Source organism: Rhinoderma darwinii, chromosome 11 (genome assembly GCF_050947455.1).
Source record: "Rhinoderma darwinii isolate aRhiDar2 chromosome 11, aRhiDar2.hap1, whole genome shotgun sequence".
NCBI classification, from domain to species: Eukaryota; Metazoa; Chordata; class Amphibia; order Anura; family Rhinodermatidae; genus Rhinoderma; species Rhinoderma darwinii.
In genome coordinates, this window is record NC_134697.1 from 58,848,330 (window position 1) to 58,866,720 (window position 18,391).

The 18,391-nt window shown below is 40.6% G+C and overlaps 1 protein-coding gene across 5 annotated transcripts in view; it reads left to right on the plus strand.

Moving 5' to 3' along the window:
* Nucleotides 1–18,391, plus strand: part of PSD (pleckstrin and Sec7 domain containing) — a 321,618-nt gene that overhangs the window by 14,888 nt on the left and 288,339 nt on the right. The window lies entirely within an intron of this gene.

The following is an 18,391-nucleotide window of genomic DNA, read 5'->3' on the forward strand; positions in this document are numbered from 1 at the left end:
TTTTTTTTCTAAACTTAATAGCCACAAGTTTGATGACCTTTTTTGGAACTGCAATCCACCCATTCCCTTAACCCCTTAGTGACCAGCCCATTTTAGGCCTTAATGACCAAGCTATTTTATTTGTTTTTCTATAATCGCATTCAAAGAGCTATAACGTTTTTATTTTTTTGTCTACATAGCTGTATGAGGACTTGTTTTTTGCGGGATTAGTTGTGCTTTTTAATAGCACCATTTTTGGGTACATATAATTTTTATATTAACTTTTATTAACCTTTTTGGGGGGGGGATTATAAAAAAAACCTGAAATTCCGCCATTGTTCTATGCGTTTTTAAATTGACGCCGTTCACTATGCAACGTAAATAACATGTTACCTTTATTCTATGGGTCGGTACGATTACGGCGATACCACATATGTAGAGGTTTTTTTATGTTTTACGTCTTTTGCACAATAAAAACACTTTTGAACTAAAATTATTTGTTTTTGCATCGTCGCTTTCCAAGAGCTGTAATTTTTTTATTTTTCCATCAATGTAGTGATTTTTTGGGCTTGTTTTCTGCGGGACGACGTAGTTTTGAATGGTACTGTTTTGGGGTGCATGGGACTTATTGATTAATTTTTATTATGACTTTTTTGGGGGGCAATGGAAAAAAATTGCAATTTCGCCATGGTTTTTTGCGTTTTTTTTTTTTACGGTGTTCACCTTGCGGTTTAAATGACACATATTAACTTTATTAATGGAGTCATTACGGTCGCGGCGATACCACATATGTGTACTTTTTTTTTTTTTTTACACTTTTACTAAATAAAACCACTTTTTATGGAAAAAAATGGTTTTATTTATTTTTTTACTGTACTTTTTATTATTAATCTTTATTTCACTTTGATGACTTATTTTATTAGTCCCACTAGGGGACTTTACTGTGCGATCTTCCGATCGCTGCTATAATGCTTTGGTATACTTCGTATACCAGAGCATTATTGCCTGTCAGTGTAAATCTGACAGGCAATCTGTTAGGACGTGCCTCCGGCGCGTCCTAACAGGCATATGTCCAGGGCAGACCTGGGGGCTTTTATCAAGCCCCCGGCTGCCATGACACCCCATCGGAGACCCGCGATTGCATTCGCGGGCCGCCGATGGGTGACAGAGGGAGCTCACTCCCTTTGTAAACAAAGTTAAATGCCGCGGTCGCTATTGACGGCGGCATTTAACGGGTTAAACGGCCGCGATCTAAGTAAACTTCGATCGCGGGCGTTGGAGCAGGAGCTCAGCTGTCATCAGACAGCAGAGCCCCGGCTCCTGCCTGCACGGGAGACCCGTGCAGGACTTAGACTAGGCTGACGTGAAAAGGCGTCAGCCTAGCCTAAGGCCCATTAGTGACCGACGTAAAAAGGCGTATTGGTGGTCACTAAGGGGTTAATTACTCTGGTCGACCATCTTTGCACCCGTTGTAGTTCAGTCATGTCCTTCTCATACACAGGTGCCCAAAATTGTATTAAGAAATTAATTTGCACAGTATTTTGGATGATGATGATGATAAAAGGGGGAGATTTACTTAAACCCCTTAATGACCGGGCCTGAAAAGGCTTTAACCCTTTCAGGACCAAGGGTCATCGATGCCTCAATGACCAGCCCCATTTTTTCAAATGTGACGTGTCATTTTATGTGGTAATGACTCTGGAATGCTGTTGCCTATCCAAGGCGATTCAGAGATTGTTTTGTCGAGACATTGTGTACTTTATGTTAGTGGAAAAATTTGGTCAATAAATTCATAGCTTATTTGTGAAAAACACAAATTTTAAGAAAATTTGCAAAAATTATAATTTTAAATGTAATCTTCTTGTAAAACAGATAGTAATACCACACAAAATTGTTGCTAATTAACATCCCCCATATGTCTACTTTATATTTGCATTGTTTTTTGAGCATTATTTTATTTTTCTAGGCCGTTACAAGGCTTAGAACTTTAGCAGCAATTTCTCACATTTTCAAGAAAATTTCAAAAGGCTATTTTGTCAAGGACCAGTTCAGTTCTGAAGTGGCTTTGAGGGCCTTATGTACTAGATAGACCCCATAAATCACCCCATTTTAAAAACTGCACCCCTCAAAGTATTCAAAACAGCATTCAGAAAGTATATTAACCCTTTAGGCGTTTCACAGGAATTAAATCAAAGTAAAGGTGAAATTTACAAATTTAATTTTTTTGCCGAAATTCATTTGTAATACATTTTCTTTTGTAACACAGAAGGTTTTACCAGAGAAATGCAACTCTATATTTATTGCCCAGATTCTGCAGTTTTTAGAAATATCCCACATGTGGCCCTAGAGTGGTAATTAGGTCTCAAGTGCTTGTGGGCGGTTCCAAGCCTGGCAAGTGGTCTGTCTCTCGTGAGTAAATGCTTCCCAACGCCTCCCCGTTGGCTTGAATTGACAGCTCCAGGGTTAAGCGCGTCACATTCATTGTCCGAACATTGGAGCCATCAATCGAGGCCAAAGGGGAGGCATTCAGCAGGGTCTACTCACGAGAGCAGGAGCGCTTGCCATGTTTGAGACCGCCCTCGAGACACTTGCGACCTAATTTGCATATGTTTTCTCTGAAATGCTATCTGCAACCACAAAGTCCCCTACCTGGTGCTGTTACCGGTTTAAAGAGTGTATCAGGTCTTTTATGGCTACTAATCTGCAACTATATCAATTGAACATGTTAATATGAATTTATAGTGGTCACTGGCCAATTATCAATATATAGTCACATAGTACATAGTTGCACTATTTTAAAGTACAAAATAATGAAAGGGAATGGTGAAAATTTATTTTGGGCCCTTGATAACACCATTAGGACACCTAATATAAAATATTTATTTTATACAAGCCTGTGCCAAACTGCTGAAATGGGTGAGTGGGACGCAGGCAGTGGGCTGTCGGAAGATGGCTAGAACACTGTGTAATACATTCTCGATCCCCCAGTCTTGTTCCACCAGCTCTCTGTGCTCTCTGACATGCCTTTCGATGGTTGCTAAGCAACCTAAATAGTACCTCTGCATGGCCTCCAATGTACTAGACAGACTTATATTTCTCACAGCAAATCTGTCAGGTTTGGAGTCATTTAGGAAGAGGAAATATGTGCTCTGAATCAAAATGATAAACTGCATTGAATGCGGAATTTTTTGTGAGATCATTGCATTGTAAACACAGAAAAAGGCTACGCTTTCTTCTGCGCAGCATGGTTGGCTTCAATATTTTGCTTGTTCTTATTTGTGGTTATTTTTAGCATAGCACAGTGTGCTTAGGAATTGCACATCACTAGTATCTGTATTACAGTAATTGACCAAATGAAAATTGAATTATTCCAGGCAACTCACATGGGAGACGACTAGCGGAAGCATGCGTACTCAATAAAATGGACTTGTAGCACTGTCTGGAAAATATATGACCCTGTTTCTCTGCAAGCCATATTGCAGCAATTATACGTGCACAATATGACCACGTGGCTGCCACTGTGCTACAGTGTTTTGAGTGAAAACACATTTGTTTTGCTTTCGAGAAAAAAAGTTGACTGATGTACAACCACAGGCATTTTATTCCTTGTCATCCACTTTTTTAATATGATATAAAGCGTGAAGCAGTGAGCAACATATTTGTCACCAACAGATCCAGAAAGCCGGTCATTCCAATAATGAAGGGCATCTTAAGCTTAAAAATTCCCATAATGCACTTGCTCTTGTTTTTGCTTTTTGTCCGCAAACCTCTCATATCTAAGTTTTCACATCCGAGTTGCAACCGTGCGGATCCCGTTTTCATGGATCCCCATATAATTTGAGTCTATCGAGGGATCCGTGAAAACGGAAGAAAGCAGGACACGTTCTATTTTCAACGGATCCTTTACACGGTCCGTTGAAACAGCCGAGTGAATGCCCCTATTGAAATACATGCATCCGTGTGACGGCCGTTGTTTTGACAACCGTCACACGGACGTATACTACGGTCGTTTGAACTCTGCCTTATGGTCTCCAGAAGATTCAAGCTAGCGGGGATATTTTTTACACACATTTACAGAGACTCTGTCACCACATTATAAGTGCCCTGTCTCCTATATAAGGAGATCGGCGCTGTAATGTAGGTGACTGTAATGCTTTTTATTTAAAAAAACGATCTATTTTCACAACGTTAGGAGTGATTTTGGTTTATGCTAATGATCTTTCTTAATGCCCAAGTGGGCGTATTTTTACTTTCGACCAAGTGGGCGTTGTACAGAGGAGTGCATGACGCTGACCAATCGGCATCATGCACTCCTCTCCATTCATTTACACTGCACTAGCGATATAGATATATCGCTATGTGCAGCTACATACACAAGCCCTAACATTACTACAGTGTCCTGATAATGAATACACATGACCATCCAGCCTGGACGTCATGTGTACTCAGAATCCTGACACTTCTGATTCTTTTTTGTGAGATTCCGGCAAGTGAAACCAAATCTCGTTTACCTCCGAGATCTCGCGAGATTTCGTATCCGTTGCTGGAATAAAAATACTGTACATGCACCAGGAGTCATCCTTTTTGTTTTCACCAGTGCAGGGGCGTAACTAGGAAAGACTGGGCCCCATAGCAAACTTTTGACTGGGGCCCCCCCCTCCCCTGGGTGTCGCATAACCCCCCCCCTTGTAGATAGTGCCTTTTTTACAAACCCCCCCCTGTAGATAACACCATACAGACCCCCCCTGTAGATAACGCCATACAGACCCCCCCTGTAGATAACGTCAATTTACAGGGGGCTGTATGGTGCCATCTACAGAGGGGGCTGTATGGTGCCATCTACAGAGGGGGCTGTATGGCACCATCTACAGAGGGGGCTGTATGGTGCCATCTACAGTGGATAGGGGATACAGTGGCGTCGCGCTGTAGCAGCCATAGCGGCTGCTAGTGGAGCCTCCGGCCATGGTGGGTGCCCGTGCTGGCGAGCGACACGGGCCCCCTCATGCCGCGGGCCCCGTAGCAGCCGCTACGGCGGTAGTTACGCCACTGCACCAGTGTAAAAGTTGTGCCTTTTGATTCTTTGTTGCATCAGAAACCGCTTCCTGCATTAAAAGACTAGGCCAGCTAAGCCTGTCCCTTAAATTAACAAACACAAAGAAGCAGCAACACTCTGTGGGCACTAAGATATATGCAAACATTAAGCTTAAATATATATGGATTCATTTAAATTTCATTACTTCTATATGGACTATAATATTAGATTCTTAGCGCTCATTATTATAATACTCTGCAAGCCCACCGGCCACGACAAGGCAACCTCATATAGGGGTTCTGCCACAAAATTGTATTCCTCTACAATAGGAAACTTCCCTACTTTTTTTTTTTTTTTTGTGGGCCTAGGCCTGCATTATCTATTCAGAATCAGTAGGAACCAGCTTTATTTTGCACTAATTTAAAATAGCCTTGGACAGATGGGAGTAATGCACAACCCCAAAAGTACAATGCAAAAGATGAGTTTAGTCAGCACCTCCTAACAAAGTGAAATAAGTGAACAGGGGCAAATCTGGTGTGAATGCAATAGAAAACTAACACAAAAATACAGCAGAAGCACCCTATGGGTGCTAAGAATTATGCAAACATTTAAATATATGTATTACTTTAAATTGCATTACTGCTATATTTACTATATTTATAAATGTCAGATTCTTATCGCTCATTTTGATCAAATTGTGTGAGCCCACCGGGCCCCTTAAATTAAAGCATTATCCATTTATTCCGTTCATTGTTACATTTTATGTGCCTTCAACTTTAATGAGTGTCGTGAAATTATTATTGAATGTCTATTAGACCTTATTCAGCACATGTCAGCAATTACCTTTGCCAAACATTGGAGCTTGCAGACTGTACACTTCTGACTAACATTTCATATGTATTATCATTTTACATATTAACACATCGCACTTTGCTATTCTGCTGCTTATATTGTGTCAAATTATGTTTTATTCAGGTAAGGCACTTGATTAAGATATTGAATACAAGAACATATATTTCTCATTAGTCACATCGACCAATCCAATACAAGGTTATTTTGATGTAACACCGGTTTAATCTTTAGCGGACATTTCAGTCCTCCAAGACCTTTCTCAACCATTTACGGTATCTATACAATAAAAAACAGGCAAAAGTTAACCCCTTAATGACCGGGCCTGAAAAGGACCCAGCCTGTTTTGGCCTTCAGGACACAGCCGATTTTTTTTCAAATCGGACATGTTACTTTGTGATCATAAAATTTGGAATGCTTTTACCTATCCAAGCGATTCTGAGACTGTTTTCTCGTGACATGTTGTACTTTGTTAGTGAAAAAATTTGGTCGATAATTTCGGTATTTATTTCTGAACACCGACATTTAGAAAAAATGTGCAAAAATTTGCATTTTTCTAAATTTAAATGTATCTGCTTGTAAAACCGATAGTAATACCATGCAAAATAGTTACTAGTTAACATTTCCCATATGTCTACTTTGTTTGCATTGTTTTTTGAACGTCCTTTTCTTTTTCTCGGACTTTACAAGGCTTAGATCTGTAGCAGCAATTTCTCATATTTTAAAGAAAATTTCAAAAGGCCATTTTTTCAGGGACCAGTTCAGTTCTGAAGTGGCTTTGAGGGCCTTATATATTAGAAAATCCCCAGAAGTCACCCCATTTTGAAAACTGCCCCCTCAAGGTATTCGAATCAGCATTCACAAAGTGTTTTAACCCTTTAGGCGTCTCACAGGAATTAAAGAAACGTAGAAGTGAAATTTACCAATTTTATTTTTTTTGCCGAAATTAATTTCTAATACATTCTTTTTTTTTTTTTTATAACACAGAAGGTTTCACCAGAGAAATGCAGTTTTTAGAAATATTCCACATGTGGCCCTAGTGTGGTAATGGACTGAAGCACCGGCCTCAGAAGCAAAAGAGCACCCAGTGGATTTTGGGTCTCCTTTTTTTTAGAATATATTTTAGGCACCTCGTCAGGTCTGAAGAGGTCTTGTGGTGCTAAAACAGTGGAAACACCCCAAAAGTTATCCCATTTTGGAAACTACACCCCTCAAGGAATTTATCTAGGGGTATAGTTAGCATTTTGACCACACAGGTTTTTCGGTAAATATATTGAAATTAGTTTGTAAAAATGAAACTTTTCTGAAAAAACGTAGTACAGTAAAAAATAGTGTAGTAAACCTGTATTCAACAAACTGTGGGTCGCGACCCCCTGGGGAGTCGTGTGAAGACCTCTGGGGGGGTTGTGAGCTACCGACGTTCCGGTTTCAACTCTATCTGCATCCTCCGGATGCAGATACAGTTGAAATCAATGCGGGAGCAGGTAGCTCCTCCACCCGTCGTGGGAGTGGGCATAGGTGAGTATATATTTTATTATTTTTATTCGACACTATGGGGTCACTCTCCATTCTTTTCAGCAGGGCAGGGGGAGACTTGAATTAATGCAGATATTCACTTCCTCCATTGTGAGTGCGTGAGCAGGCAGTCTTTCTTTTGGTGCAAATTGTAAGAAATTTATCATAATAGCCATATGAGACCGTTACCCCACACCATAGATGCGCCAATATTTTGAGCCCAAAAAAATATTTGTTTAGCTGCGCTGTGCATTTAAAAAAAAAAAAGAAAATTATTTTTCATACATGTTGCAGAACAGGATTACAAAGGCCACACATCTTTCAGAAATCTGGAGCCCATTACTTTGTGCTTTTTTTTTTTCCTAGTTTTATAAATGTGCCTCGTGTTTTTTGTCTAAGTATCTCACTTGCCAGGCTATTCCCTGTTCACTAATTATTTGTTGAGCTAATTTGTTGGGCATTTATTCATTAATCAGCAAAACGGGAAGAAGTGGGAACAATAAAGAAGCACTACAGCATTATTATTTTTTTGCTTATGTAGGGCAGCATATGCTTTTATTCAAGAATAATATAGAGAAGCTCTTGTGTATATCTGCTTTAATTGATGTAATTTCTGGGTCGTCTGCTATCTTGGTTCCTTCCTCTCTGATATGGTACCCATAATGCAGTCTACATTTCTCATAATGTCTCTGGCGTTGCAGAGGAGGCGGAGTCTCATCACACTGCACTTGCTCTGCTCTCAGTCATATCTAAGAGCAGTATTTAATAGATCAGTGACATAGAACTTCTTCTGTACTCAAAAATCATACACTCAGTGTATCCTATGGGATGCAGCTTCAGCCTGTCTCCTCTGCCTCCTCTTAGTGATAAGATATAGAGAGGCAGCACTCCACAAGTCAAAAATAGAATCAAGCTTGATAAAGGCTGCATAGATCAGCTGAAACGTTGTACCTTTTTCACTGATGGGTGAATAAATGTATTCTGTTTTTGACCTGTGGAGTGCTGCCTCTTTCTATATCTTGTCTACTATTGGGGATTTGCATCTTGTAGAAGTACACTGGACTCTGCACAAATCACTCAAATATAATATAGACATAGACCGTGTGAGTCAGGGGAGTTTTATAACTATGCAGCTAATCATTGCAGGGGTTCATCTATTATATCACTGCACTCCTGGTTCCTTAGGCTAGAAATTATCTCTTCCGCAGCATGATCGGGGAGGAGGTGTCTCCGAGCTGCCAGGTAGGATTTGATTGGTGATTATGTAAGTCAGACACACAGGATAGAGGAAAGAAGGTAGGCAGCACTCAAGAAGTGAAAATGTGACGTTGCCGCTTGTGTAAGCCTTTATTAAGCATACATACAACTGATACAGATGCAAGCTTTTTTAGCAGTGAACATCATAAAAAAAGTGTCATAATCAACTAAACAATTCTAAAGACCAGTGTCATAAGGTCTTGGGCGGTAACATTTGTGCACAAATGGATATGTCTGTGGCAAAAAAAACATTACGTATGTCATGACCACAGTGGGTAAACCAGAGACATGGCTGTGGTAAGATCTGGAATGAAGTCATATAAAGCCTGTGGGTGAAGAACATAATAGTGAAAGGAGTGTCACTGTTATCTGGATAGGCCTAGAGAGTGCGTAACGCCCAATAGAGGATATCCTATTGTGCTGGAAAATAGTACAATTAGCTGCCTGTTGAAATAAGAGTGTGTATATGGTTTACCTATTGTATGATCGGCCAAGCCATAACAAGGCACCGGTTAACTAGGGGGCTGGCATGTCAGTGGCTAACAGATATACAATTTTGGTGCATTAGTCCAAAAGGAGGATAAGGAGTGTACGACATGTAGCATATACAGAGAATATATCAAATAACCCAAATAAATAGATCATGGAGTATTTAACCGCAATTGATCAATTGTACAGCTTGAAGACCAGTGAAGCCAAGATTTGACTACATCTACAAGTTCCACTGTTCCATCCACCAGACTTTACCATCCAGATAAAACACATTTCCTGACTTCCGGTTCCGGCGTTGGGATGTAGGGACAGCGGCAGATGAGCTCCTCGTCACTTGTTCATCCCGACCACCACAGCCGCATACCCGCAATATTTCTAGCTCTCAGCGAGTAGCTGACAGACCAGAGGCTTGAAACAGGAGGTTAATGTAGCGTTATCTCCTCCGCAACGGCAGTAGCAACATCACTCGTCCGGCCAGACAAACTTCACAGGACACGGCCACACCTAAAATGGCGGCGTCACGCCAGACCTCCCCTAACGGCAGCAGGCCCCACAGCCCAGTCGCAATGGAAAGCTTGGAGCTTACAGAGGACGCTGAATCCTCACTGGATTATAGAAAGCTGCCGATTAAGGTGGCAACACGTCTGGCTCCAGACATTAGAGACCCATTAACGGCTACTGTGTCGGTCATACTGCAACAAATACAAAATGAGGTTGCTTCTCACAGCACACGCCTTGTGGAGTTAGAACAGTGAGTAAACCTTTTGGAAGATGATTCTGCAGGAGCACATGCTTGTATTAAGAACTTAGTTTGGCGTTGTCATATAATGAGACCACGTGGAAGACCTTGAAAATTGCTCACGGAAAAAACATTTGAGGTTAGTCGGTTTACCAGAAAGTGTAAAATCGCAACATCTGCAACGCTTGTGTGAAATTGATCTCCGAGAAGCGTTTGGGCTGGCGGGGACCTGTAGAGTGGAAAGGGCGCATCGAGTAGGCCCTCTGACGAGGCTGGATGGCAACGATGATGCTAAACTGAATAGACCGCGACAAGTGATCAAGTGTTTCTTAGACTACAACGACAAGGAGGACATACTACGGGCTTTCAGATCACGCAACACCCCTTTACACGTCAGGGCTACTAAGGTCATCTTGTTTGCAGACTACTCGGTGTAGTTCAGATGCAGATCTTTTGGAGATATCTGCACCACTCTATATATAACCCCAAAGTCGAATTTAAACTCCAATACCCGGCTATTTTAAAGATCACGCGACCAGACGGATCAGTTAAAGTCTTTAGTTCGCCGGAAGAAGCAAAGACTTCTATAGGGAAATCCCAACTTGGGGAGCCCCAGGAGCTCGGCGGTGTCGCCATTGAGACAAGGGGGAGGCGTAGAGGATCCACATCGAAAATCCCCAGATCTTTCCTCCCATACCAGATCTTGGTCTGAAGTGGCACAGCAGAAATCGCCAAGGCAGAATCGTGCTTGGTCACCAAAAGCTCAAAGGAGACACCGCACAGACCATCCAGTCTAGAACACTTTAATAAGGCAGTATGTAATATACTTATTGGCTTACAGTTTTCTCCCTTTGGTGAGGCTGCTGGATATTATGATTATCCAATTATGATTCTCCAACTATGACTTTCATATTGCATTTCGATAGAGTTTCAACGTAATGTTATATTTATTATTCCTTAACTTCACAGTGTCACTTTGACTGTACACAATAATTATTGATTTGGAGTATGAAACGGATTCATGTGGGGATGACGGGGGAGGGGTCTGAACCTAGAAAAAAGTGAAGTCCTGTGTATCAAGATTTCTCCTAGTATGTTAGTTTTGCATGTTTTAAGTTGATTTTATGCTGTTATAGTATATCACTTTTTTGTTATTTTATTGGGAGCAATCTGGAGCAGACTTGGGTCCGCAAGTTACTTTACATTGGGAATTTGTCGATTTATACATAATGATATTAGAAACGTCACTATTAACCGTTGCTGTACAACCTCGTTTATGCAGCTGACCTCATAGAATGTAAAGGGGCTCAGTTCCCCAAACAAGCGGATGATGGTGTTCCGACATCTAAAAAAAGCGACAAATACCGATATTGCTCTCCTTCAGGAAACTCATTTGGAGGAGGGCGAATTCCACCACATGAAAAAATTGTGTGTGGGTGCAGTGTACGGCTCTTCAGCTTGTAGCCGTACAACAAGGGTACTATTACTGGTTCATAAAAATTAAACCCATGAGGTCACGCATATCTATTTCAGATAAAGGTTGTTTGCTCCACATTGTTCTCAGTACACCATGTGGGATTTTGAGTGTCTATAACGTCTATGGGCTTAATAGTAACAATATACCTTTCTATACACCATTAGAACAAGCATTGTTGTCTGACACGGTAGCACATCGAATTGTAGACTGAGATTTCAACTCAGTTTTAGATCATAAGGAGGATAGACAACAAGACCTAAATAGCAGTCACAATACCTCCCTCCACTCTGGTCCTCAACAAGACAGGATTTTAGGTCCTCTTTTAGAGAACACTAACTTGCTAGACCCTTGGAGGAGGGAAAACCCAGATGAGCGAGAATTTACCCACTACTCCCACGCACAAAATTCTTGGTCGAGCATAGATTATCTTCTGATGTCTCATTCTATACTACCCAGGTTGCTGTCCTCAACGATTGGAGATCTGGTGATCCCGGATCATTCTCAGATACTGCTGTCTCTCCGAGAAATTTATCTGTGAGGTACGGATTACGTATGGAAATTTCCCACTCCTCTTACCTCTGACACATTTAGAAGGTTGTTACGAGGTTGGTGGCTAGAATATACAACCACTTTGACATTTTGTTTTCCTGCACCAAGCCAGGTTTTCAGAGGCTCATAGGTGTCAGAATGGTGGAAACCCCCACAAGTGACCCCATTTTGAAAACTACACCCCTTAAGGTATTTATTAAGGGGTGTTGTAAGTATTTTGACCCCACAGTTTTTTTGTAAGAATTCATGCAAAGCAGGCGTAAAAAAAATATAATTTCACTTTTTTCTGTGTAAAGTGACCATGAGAATGAAGAAATGCACCCCAAAATCTATCACCCTGTTTCTCCTGTTTTCAAAAATGCCCCCATTGTGACCCTAATGCATTGCTTGGACACACGACAGGGCCCGAAATTGAGGGAGCACCCGGAGGCTTTCAGGACTCATATTTTGCTTGAAAATGTTTTAGGCCCCACTGTACATTTGGAGAGGCTTTGAGCTGCCGGAACGATAGAAACTCCCCATAAACGACCCCGTTTAGAAAACTAGACCCCATAAGGTATTTATTTAGGGGTATAGTAAGTATTTTGACCCCACATTTTTTTTGCTAAATTTAATGCATATCAGGTGAAAAAAAAATAATTTCACTTTTTTCATAAAAGTATTTGTTTGAAGACCGATTTCTTTGTAAAGCGAATATGAAAATGAAGAAACACACCCCAAAATCTATCACCCTCTTTCTCCTGTTTTCAAAAATACCCACATTGTGGCCCTAATGCGTTGTTTGGACACACGGCAGGGCCCCAAAGGAAGGGAGCACCCGGAGGCTTTCAGGACTCCTATTTTGCTTGAAAATGTTTTATTCCCCACTGTACATTTGGAGAGGCTTTGAGCTGCCAGAACGATAGAAACTCCCCATAAACTACCCCATTTCGAAAACTAGAACCCATAACGTAATTATTTAGGTGTATAGTAATTATTTTGACCCCACAGTTCTTTGCTAAATTGAATGCATATCAGGTGAAAAAAAAAATAATTTCACTTTTTTTTTAATAAAAGTATTTGTTTGAAGACCGATTTCTTTGTAAAGCGAATATGAAAATGAAGAAACACACCCCAAAATCTATCACCCTCTTTCTCCTGTTTTCTAAAATACCCACATTGTGGCCCTGATGCGTTGTTTGGACACACGGCAGGGCCCCAAAGGAAGGGAGCACCCGGAGGCTTTCAGGACTCCTATTTTGCTTGAAAATGTTTTAGGCCCCACTGTACATTTGGAGAAGCTTTGAGCTGCCAGAACGATAGAAACTGCCCATAAATGACCCCATTTCGAAAACTAGACCCCTTAAGGTATTTATCTAGGGGTATAGTTAGCATTTTGACCACACAGGTTTTTCGCTAAATATATTGGAATTGGTCTGTAAAAATTAAAATGTACTTTTTTTCTGAAACAACATTACAAGGAATAACAAAGAAAATGCACCCCAACATTTGTAAAGCAATGTCTCCCGATTACCGATTACGACAATACCCCATATGTGGTAATAAACTGCTGTTTGGACCCACAGCAGGGCTCAGAAGGGAAGGAGCGCCAGTTGGATTTATGATTTTGCTGGAATGGTTTTCAGTGCCATGTCGCATTTGCAATGCACTGGAGGGACCAAAACAGTGGAAACCCCCCAAAAGTGACCCCATTTTGGAAAAACCTTCAAGGAATTTTTCTAGGGGTATAGTGAGCATTTACACCCCACGGGTCTTTTGCAGAGTTTATTAGAATTAGGGCGCGAAAATTAATATCAACATTTTTTCCACTAAAATGTTGAATTTTCTCATTTTCACAAGGGATAAAGAAGGAAAAAAACAACCATTTTTTATAAAGCAATTTCTCCCAAGTACGGAAATACCCCACATGGGGTCAAAAGTTTTTTCATTAGAAATGAATTAACCCTTTCAGGACTGATCCAGTTTTTGCTTTCTTATTTTAGATTTTCCCTCCCCGCTTTCCAAGAGCCATAACTTTTTTATTTTTCCATCAATAGAGCGGTGTGAGGGCTTATTTCTTGTGGGAGGAGCTGCAGTTCTTATTGGTACCATTTTTTGGTACATAAAAAGTGATTCAAAAGTTGTATTACATTTTTTTTTTAGAGCGAAGGTGACAAAAAAAAACAAACTGCGATTTTGGCGGTTTCAATTATTACATTTTTTTAAGGTGTGGACTGTGCAAATTAAATAATGGTATACTGTAATAGTTCAGACTTTTACGGACGTAGCGATACCAATTTTGTTCATTTTTTTACATTACTTTAGAAGAAAAATGCGAAAAGGTGTTTTGTTTTTTTAACTTTAAAAAAAAAAATTCTCACTACTAATAACTATAATTCTTCTACACATTTTATTAATCAATCCCCTTAGGGGACTTGAGCCAGCGATCATTGGATCACTGGTACAATACACTGCAATACTAATGTATTGCAGTATAATGTTATTCTTACAGGCTTCTGTAACAGAGCGATCGCTGTTCCTGTCCGTTAGTACCGAGGGGGCCTGCTGTAATACACAGCCGACACCCGCAGCGTATGGAGCGGGCTCAGAACGTGAGCCGGCTCCATACATCAACCGCCGCACCATGACGGGCAATTAAGTCATAGTGCGCAAAGGGGTTAGTGCACTGCGGATGGTTCAAAGTGAAAATTGCAATTTTCCACCGATATGCCATTTTAGTGCATAATATGTTGTGCCCAGTGTGTGCCACAGAAGACAAATACCTCATAAAACGTTAAGCGGGTTCTCTCGGGTATGGCGACACCGTGTGTGTGGGCGCAAACTGCTGCTTGGGCACTGCAGGGCTCAGAAGGGAGGGAGCGCCATTTTGCTGTTGGAGCGCAGATTTTGCTTGGTAGTTTTTCTGTTTTGGGTTTCGCTGGTATTTCAGTTTATAATGTGGGGGGCATATGTACTCTGTGCGGGGTACATCAGGGTATATGTAATCTGTGCGGAGAACATCAGGGTATAATAAGAGGGTATAATAATGGGGTAAATAAATAATAATTCATAGATATGTGACTGGTGTCACACTGATAAATGGCGCCCGATCTTATCCGCTTTTGGAACATTTTGCATCGCCATATTCTGAGAGCCAGAACTTTTTTATTTTTTCACCACCGGAGTCATGTGAGGGCTTATTTGTTGCGGGACAATCTGTAGTTTTCATTGGTACCATTTTGGGGTACATGCGATTTTTTTTTTTTATCACTTTTTGTTCAATTTTTTTGCAATCCTGAGCAAAAAACAGGAATTCTGACACCATTTTTTAGGTTTTCTTTTTGCGGCGCTCACCGTACGCTATAAATTACATTTTTACTTTATTCTGCGGGTCGGTACGATTACGGCGATACCATATGTATATAGGTTTGGTCCTTTTTTTTAGCGTTTGCACAATAAAATGACTTTATTTATAAACCCAAAAAATTTCTGTGTCACCATATTCAGAGAGCTATAATTTTTTTATTTTTTTGTCAAAAAAGCTGTGTAAGGGCTTGTTTTTTGCGGGACAGATAGAAGTTTTTATTGGTACTATTTTTGGGAACATGCGACTTTTTGATCACTTTTTATTCTTTATTTAGGGAGCGGTGGTGACCAAAAAAATTGTGATTCTGTCGTCGTTTTTTATTGATTTTTTTTGGGGTGTTCATCGTGCGGGAAAAATAACATTATAGTGTTATAGTTGGGGTCGTTACGAACGCGGTGATACAAAATATGTGTACTTTTTTAACGTGTTCATTTTTTTTCTATAATAAAAGTCTTATTATAGGAAAAAAAGCATTTAGTGTTTATATAACTTAGAACTTTTATTTTTACACTTTTTTTGAAACATTTTTATTACTTTTTTTTTACTTTTTTTAGTTGTCCCACTAGGGGACACTTAGTCTTGCAGCTTTGATCGCTGCTAGAGTACATTACACTACACACGTAGTGTGATGTACTCTAACTGTCATTGTGACGTGACTGTCACACTGACAGGAAGCAGAGGCTTCCGTACATGGCAACCCGGAGGTCATTATCTGACCTCCGATTGCCGTGACAAGCATTGGTAGCCCCCACGATCACTTCGTGGGGGCTGCCGATGTGCTTCAAACCACTTAAATGGGGCGACGGCAATCCGTCGCCGCACTTAAGGGGTTAACTGCCGAAAGCAGCGGCGATGGTCCGCTGTCCGGCGAGACTGATGTCTCAGCTGTCTAGGACAGCTGTCAGCGCGGGTCTGTCACTCTGTGTTTACACAGAGTGACAGTTTGAAATGCGGACGAAAATGCACGTCCTGGTGCGGGAACTAGCAGCCGACCAGGACGTGCATTTTCGTCCTTGGTCGTGAAAGGGTTAATCTTTATAAGGGTACGAGGCAGGGGTGTCCACTGTCCCCACTGTTGTTAAACCTTGCGTTAGAACCACTGGCCCGACATTTAGCCTCCCCTGACTTATTTAAGGGCATATGAATTGGAAATACAGAGGTCAAAGTAGCTCTATTCGCAGATGACCTAATATTATTCCTCTCAGACCCCTCACAGGCGATCCCAGACATATTCTGGGCTTTGACAGAATTTGGGATATAAGGTAAATACTGCCAAGTGCCAATTACTAGATTGTGACCATTGATTCGGCAAATAGCTGACGACTCTGCTCCCTAGGCGTGGATATAGCCTAGAACACATTATATATTTGGGTATAAAGGTGGATCGATCGCCTTAATCCCTTTACAAACTAAGCTATCCCTCATTAATACATACCATTCAAGCTAACCTCTTGAGATGGCACAGCTTAACTCTCTCGACTATGGGACGATGTTGCTTGCTTAGATGTTGCTAGATGTCGTGCTTTGCGAAGCTTCTGTCCCCAATTCAGACTATTCCCTTATTGATTAAACACTCTGAGGTTCCTACGATTTAACTCTACTTTTTCCAAATTTGTTTGGGCGGGAAGTCGACCCAGAATTACTCTTAAACTTATGATGAGAAAGGAGGTTGGGGGTCTCAATTTCCCCAATATTAGAGGATATAATCTGGCTTGCTTGAGCAGACTCTTATTAGACTGGGGAAATTACACAATGTATCATTCATATACTCTCCTGGAGAGACAATTGACGGAGCCATGGGACCTCATGGCATTACTTCATACAAATACACCTCCCTCCCGATTTATAGTTAAAAGATCGGTGCTTTTAAGATACACTGTCATAGTGTGGAAGGTATTGCGGATACACTATGGCCTTTTCATATCAAATCTCCAAGTGTATGCCACTATGGAAACACCTGGAATTTGAGGCTAGGAGGATAAATACTTAATGTGCTGGAAAGATAAGGGGATAATAACGCTAGGTGACTTATTCCATGATCAGGAGGAGTGATGGTTGTCATTGCAGGAGATCTGAAATAAACTCCAGATGGCTCACCAACAACATTTCCAATTCTATCAGATACACTCATACTGTGCAAAAAAACATAAAAAAATTTGGAGCAAATTTTCACCAAATTTATTCGATGCTTGGTTTAAGGGCTCATATAGGAGATCCATCTCTCACTTCTATGAATCATGAAGATCAAAGCTAAATACCATGACTCCCGGGCAAGCCTTCAAAAAGTGGGGAAAACTGTTTGAAATAACAGACGTGGAAAACTTATAGAGATGGGATTGATTGATTTCCGTAAACCTATTGTTAGCGAAAGATGGAGAGACATTCACTTAAAAACCATACACCAAACTATCTATGCATTTAATTTGCCCCCTTTAGTGGCCAATCCGGGCAGGTTGACTTCATGACCGAGATGTCAGGCTGTACGCGCTGATATGTACCACGGGTTTTGGACTTGTCCAAACATAAAAACATTTTGGAAGGAGGTCACCTCCTTGTTAAAGCAAATAAGTAATTTTATGGGAGAGTTGGGCCTGCTGGAGGTTTTCTTTCATATAACGGGAGATGATGAGTTGGATGACACCGCAGAGATACATCTCCCTCATATAGCACACACTGTATTGATGGCAGCTAAACAATGTATTCTTCAAAATTGGTTATTGGCAAACATTCCTGATCTAAATATGGTAATACAAAAAATGTTTTGCTTAGAGAGGGTGGAGATCATAAATCGCAAAGATTCGCAAGGTAATTTTTTTTTTTTGGAAGTGAAAGTTATTTCTCACACATCACTTCTCCACATCAGAACTAGCTCAAATCATGGACCTGTTTATAGGTACTCCATGGTATCTTATTGAAGATCTCAAGGGAACTTTAGGAGTATTAAACCCAAAACCACCTCGGGCATAGTAACGATACCAAAACAATTTTTATTTGCATATTCATATATAATTTGTTAGCATATCTGTAATCTATGTAAATTGACACTGCTGTATAGATGACTCCATGTTGTTCCCATTGGTTATTGTTTATATCACTATGTTTGATTAGATGGATACTTCAAATATTTTCATACATATAATATGTTGTAAATGTGGC